The sequence below is a fragment of the Neofelis nebulosa genome, chromosome 18 (assembly GCF_028018385.1).
Source record: "Neofelis nebulosa isolate mNeoNeb1 chromosome 18, mNeoNeb1.pri, whole genome shotgun sequence".
NCBI classification, from domain to species: domain Eukaryota; kingdom Metazoa; phylum Chordata; class Mammalia; order Carnivora; family Felidae; genus Neofelis; species Neofelis nebulosa.
The window spans coordinates 16,804,152-16,810,503 of NC_080799.1; positions in this window are offsets into that span (position 1 = coordinate 16,804,152).

Consider the following 6,352-nt stretch of genomic DNA (forward strand, 5'->3'; position numbering starts at 1 on the left):
AGAAAAGCAGATAAGTGAGGAGACCTAGAAAACCAAACGAGGACAGGTCCTTGTCATCTGCCCCACATCTTGGTATCCATGCTCCAAAATTAAAATTTAGGCCAACAAAACTAATATTAATTGACTCCCTGTTAACATGACAGACACCTTTTTTTCATTTTAATTCCAGTATAGTTAACATACAGTGTTATATTGGTTTCAGACCTGTGATACAGTGATTCAACAATTCCATACATCACCCTGTGCTCATCATGACAAATGCATTCCTTAATCCCTATCACCCATTTTACCCATGTCCCCATCCACTTCCCCTCTGGTAACTTTTCTCTCTGCCTCTCTCTCTCTCTCTCTCTCTTCCTTGCTTGTTTTGTTTCTTAAATTCCTCTTATAAGCAAAATCATGCAGTGTTTGTCTTTCTCTGCCTGACTTACTTTGCTTAGTTCCACTTACATTCTCAAGCTCCATCCATGTTGTCACAAATGGGAAGATTTTATTCTTTTTTATAGCTGAATAAGATTCTAATATTTATATACCTATGTATATATATATGTCACATCTTTCTTCACTCAAAAACCAACATTTATAGGTACATATATATTCATAAAGGCTTTGCTGATTTACTTTTTTGTTTATAGTATGTTCTTAATTAACAGACAGAAAAATTGATTTCCCTTTGGTGTACAATTTATGACTTTTATTACATAGATTCATACTCTCACAATCAGGACACAGAACATTTCCATCACCACATAAAGCTCCTTCATGCTACCCCTTTGTAGTCACCCCCACTCCCCTCCCTAAACCTTGCCAACCACCGATCTGTTCTCCATCCCAACAATTTGGTGTTTGTGAGGATGTCTTATAATGGAATTCCACAGTATGTAACCTTTGAGTGTGGCTTCTTTCACTCAGAATAATGCCTTTAGCATTCAGGCAAATTGTTGCAAGTAGCAATAAGTTGTTCCTTTTCATTGATGGGTATGCATCACATGGATGCACTATAGTTTGTTTATTCATTTACCCACTGAAGGACATATGGATTATTTGCATTTGGGGCAAGTATGAATAGAGCTGCTATAAATATTTTTATACGGATTTTTGTGTGAACATGTTTTCATTTATCTAGGGTAAAAAAATATTTGTTACCACTGAGGGAAATGATAGCAATACAACCTGGCAAGGAACACGTATACAGAATTTATGACAAACTCTTATAGTTTGATAATGAAACAGTCTGTTTTTTTAAGTTGCCAAAAGACTAGAACAGATATTTCACAAAGAAGATACACAAATAGCCAATAAGCATATGAAAGGACATTCAACATTATTACTCAGCAGGGAAATACAAATTAGTGCTACAAAGTGATACCACTGCATGCCCACTACAATGACTAAAAATTTAAAAGCCAGATTAAGTGTTGGTGAGGATATGGGATGACTAGAATTCTCATACATTGCTAGTGGGAGTATAAATGTTACAACCACTTTGGAAAACAATTTGGCAATTTCTTATAAAGTTCAACATACACTTACCACATGACCCAGCAATTTCACTCCTAGGTGGAGTTCATGAGAAATGAACATACATGTCTACAAAAACACTTACATGCAAATGCAAATGTTCACAGCAGCTTTATTCATGAAAAAAAAAAAAAGGAAACAACCCAAAAGTCCAATAACCACTGAATAGATATACAAATTGTGGTATATTCACACAATTAAATACTACTCAGCAATGAAAAGTAACAGATTAATGGTACTCATGACAACATGGATGAATCTGAGAATAATTCTGCTGAGCTAAAGAAGCCAGACATAAAAGATTATATACAGTATAATTCCATATCTATGAAATTCTCGAATAGGTAAAAATGATCTATAGTGAAAAAAGCAGATCAGAACACAAGAGTAGAGGGGCACCTGGGTGGCTCAATTGCTTAAGTGTCCAACTTCATTCAGCTCAGGTCATGGTCTTGCGGTTTGTGAGTTGGAACCCCACATTGGACTCTCTGCTGTGAGCACAGAGCCTGCTTCAGAGCCTCTGTTCCCTTCTCTTTTCCCCTTTCCTGCTCATTCTCTCCCTCTCTCTGTCTCTCTCTCTCAAAATAAATAAATAAACTTAAATATATTTTTTTAATTAAAAAAAGAACACAAGAGTGGAGATTAAAATGCAAAGCTGCCCAAGGGAAATTTTTTGGACAATAGAAATATATATAAATTGATTATGACAAGCATTTTCATGCACTGTTAGTAGGAATATAAATTGGTAAAGCTTTTTAAAGGGATAACTTGACAAAACTTGTTTCAGTTAAAATACACATACGATTCAACCCAATGATTCTGCCTTGAACTCTATTTTAAAGAAAAGAATGAAATTATTTGTAATAATGAAAAGGTAGAAAAACCCAAATGCCCATTACTATGGGGAATTATTAAAGAAATTATGGCACATTCATAGTATGGAATGACATGCAGCTATTAAAATAAATGAGGTCGATATATATGTGCTGATATGAAAAGATCTCTATTATAATGTTAAATGAATCATAGTTAGAGCAGGCTACCCCAGGCTGCAAGTATGGGAGTATGGGAGTAAGGATTAAATGTAAAACTATATATTTCTCTCTCTCTCTCTCTCTCTCTCTCTCTCTCTCTCTGTGTGTGTGTGTGTGTGTGTGTTAAACATTGTGTACTATTCTACACAAATGCGCGCATTCGCACGTGTTTGTGTAGAATAGTACACAATGTTTACTTCTGGGGATTGACTAATATTTGTTGGGAAATGGGAAAAGAGATAAATGTCGAGGGAGAACTTGATCTTATCTATATTATTGTTTGAATTATTTCACAGAAAGAATGCAACCTTCTATTATTTTTATAATTCTCACAAAAAATACAAAATTAAAAAGATGGTGTATTTCTAAAATCATTAGCCTCAAATATGAGTCCTGCCTCAGTGCCTAGAAGAGTAGCAGCTGCTCACTAAATATTTGTTAAATGAATAAATGAATGATTTTGTCACTTTTCAGCTCTGTAACCTCAGTGAAGTCATTCCACATATATCTTAGTTTCCTTGTTTGTGAAGAAGGAATAAAATAATCACTACTTTACAAGGGCTACTGAGAGAATAAATTTATTCATTCTACTATTTGGAATTTGGCACCCACCCACCTTGTGCCAGGCACTGGATATATATTCAGTGCCAAAGACAAATTTCCTGTCCTCCCGGAGTTTATGTTCTAGTGGCATGAATAGAGGATGAATTAATTATAAGGAAAACATTTGGGAAGTAGGGCAGGACCCAATCTACAGAGCTTTGTGGGTCAAGACAAGAAGTTTGTGTTTTTATTTCCAAGTGTGAAGAAAAACCACTGAAAGATTTGAAGGAGAGTGTTTCTTCCATAAAAGTAATTGGAAGTCACTAAGAGGTTTTAAGCAGAGGAACTTTAAACTTCGTGGACAGTGGACTGTAAGGAGGCAGCAGTGGAAGTGTGGGGATCAATGAGGGTAAAATCAAGGAGATAAGCAGTTTGTAATATTCTGCTCAGTGTTTGGTATACTGTTGAATGCAGGCTGCCAAGAGGTTTCATGGGGTAGGAAAAGGGGAACAATCACTCATCTCTTTGTTAAGTCACTGATCTGGACACTTCTCAAAGAAGTGTATGATGAGTCCTTGTCTTCAGACACTTACAGTCCATTTGGAAAGACAAGACATAGATACCTAACAAGTGCAAACACAAACTGGCTCCAGAAAGCACATGCTGAGAGTTAAATAAGTGCTACAGTTAAATAAGGGCTGCCATGGTATCTGAGCAGGGGGAGGTTAATGTGGACAATAGTGGTCAGTAAAGCTGAGAGGCCCATAATTACTGTGATACTATATAGCAATTTGCCCAGAACAATTCCAGTCTGTTTTCCCAATTAATAAATGCAATTATTAATAGTGCCTCCTTTTTTTTTTCAACGTTTTTTTTTTTTTTTTTATTTTATTTATTTTTGGGACAGAGAGAGACAGAGCATGAACGGGGGAGGGGCAGAGAGAGAGGGAGACACAGAATCGGAAACAGGCTCCAGGCTCCGAGCCATCAGCCCAGAGCCTGACGCGGGGCTCGAACTCACGGACCGCGAGATCGTGACCTGGCTGAAGTCGGACGCTTAACCGACTGCGCCACCCAGGCGCCCCTAATAGTGCCTCCTTTAATGACACTCTCAAAAATTCTGATTTGGATAATGAATTATATGGTGATGCTAATCATGAGGGCCATTTGAACTGCCTCATATGGAGGAAAAAGCCCTACATTTGAATACTTGACATTAACTCCAAATAATGGTCAACACGTAAATAGCATATTCTGTGTGCCAAACGTAGTTTGAAAAGCTTTACATATATAACTTATTTGATATTCATCCCAACCCTATTGTCTTATTAGTAGTATTCCCATTTTACAGATGAAGAAACTGAAAAACAGAGAGTTAAGAAACTTGTCCAAGATCTCATAGATACTAAGTTACAGAACCTAGACTCAAACTAAGGCCCTCTGAGGGAATTCATTCATAGCAGTTGGCTTCAGAGTTCAGTGCACTCACAGAGGCTAACACTTAAAATATTACACATTTGTCAGTGTGGAGGTTCCTCAAAAAGTTAAAAATAGAACTACCCTATGATCCAGCAATTGCACTACTAGGTATTTACCCAAAGAATACAAAAATACTAATTCAAAGGGATGCATGCACCCCAATGTTTATAGCAGCAATATATATAGTAGTTTATAACAGCCACACTGTGGAAACAGCCCAAGTGTCCATTGACTGATGAATGGATAAAGAAGATATTACACACACACACACACACACACACACACACACACGCACACAGTGGAATATTACTCAACCATTAAAAAGAATGAAATTTTGCCATCTGCAATGACACGAACGGAACTAGAGAGGATTAGGCTAAGCAAAATAAATCAGTCAGAGAAAGACAAATACCATACGATGTCACTCGTGGAATTTCAGAAACAAAACAAATGAGCATAGAGGAAAAAAGAGAGAGAAAGGCAAACCAACAAAACAGACCCAACTATAGAGAACAAACTGATGGTTACCAGAGTGGAGGTGGGTGGAGAGATGGGTTAAATAGGTGATGGGCATTAAGCAGAACACTTGTGATGAGCACCGAGTATTGTATGGAAGTGTTGAATCACCGAATTGTACACCTGAAACTAATATGACACTTTGTTAACTAACTGGAATTAAAATAAAAACATAAATACATACATACATATGTAAAATATTATATGTTTGTAACCCTTCAATTCTTCACTCTACCAAGAAACTAAAATTAAAAAAAAAAATAATGATAATAATGAAGTGCCCCAGGTCTATCTTAGCAGCAAGGAGACTCTGTGTAGGTCTCAGATAAGGTGAAGCGGGGTAGAAGGGCTTCCAGGTTGAGGTCCAAGAGGATAGTCTGATGTGGTTTTGTAGTGGTGGTGGGTCCAAACTAATGGCCAAGAAAGAATTCTTGAGACATCTTTAGTGCAAAAAGGTGATTTTATTAAAGCACAGGGACAGGACCTGTGAGCAGAAAGAGCTGCACTAGGGCTGTGATGAGTGACCAATTATATACTATGGATTTGGGGGAGGTAAAGACAAAAGGGAGACCTCCAAAAGACTTTCATATGCTAAAGAGGACTCCTACCATACTGGAGGCATTGCTATTGTCAAGTTAAAGTTGTTTTCCCTCTAGTAAGATATTAACATTATGACAAGACAGTTGGTAGTTTATTGGAGGAATGTTTTACTCTGCCTATCTCAAATATTTGTCAATGGGCTGCAGGTTATAAATTTAATTTTATTTCTATTTTCATCTTGCCTTTATTCTCCACATCACCATGGAGGGGAGGGTAGTGTTAGGGCTCCAGGAAATTGAGTCTATGGGTTTCTGGAGGTTAGGCTATTGGTAAAATGGCCTTTTTCTTATAATTTACTAAGACATTTATAAACTTATGGAGACTCATGTCCTGAATGACTGTGCTCTGTATCAATTATCCATTGGTTTTCCCCTTTCCTTTGTTCTTGGGCAACTGTGAGTGCCTGAGGAAGGTCACATATATCCCACCTGGGGTGGGTGTAAGGGGTTGCTGGCTTGTGCTTTGCCCTCACTTGCCTTATGCTTCCTTATCAGTTTGGAAAAATCAGAAGTTTCAACCAGGGAGTCAGACTATGAGAGTCCAAGAATGCCAGACTAAGAAACCCAGATGTTTTATTTTCTGCTTTCAAAAAAAAGAGAGACAGAGAGAGAGAGGGCACTTTTAGCAAATTTCAACTTTGGAATCAGTACATTGCACTA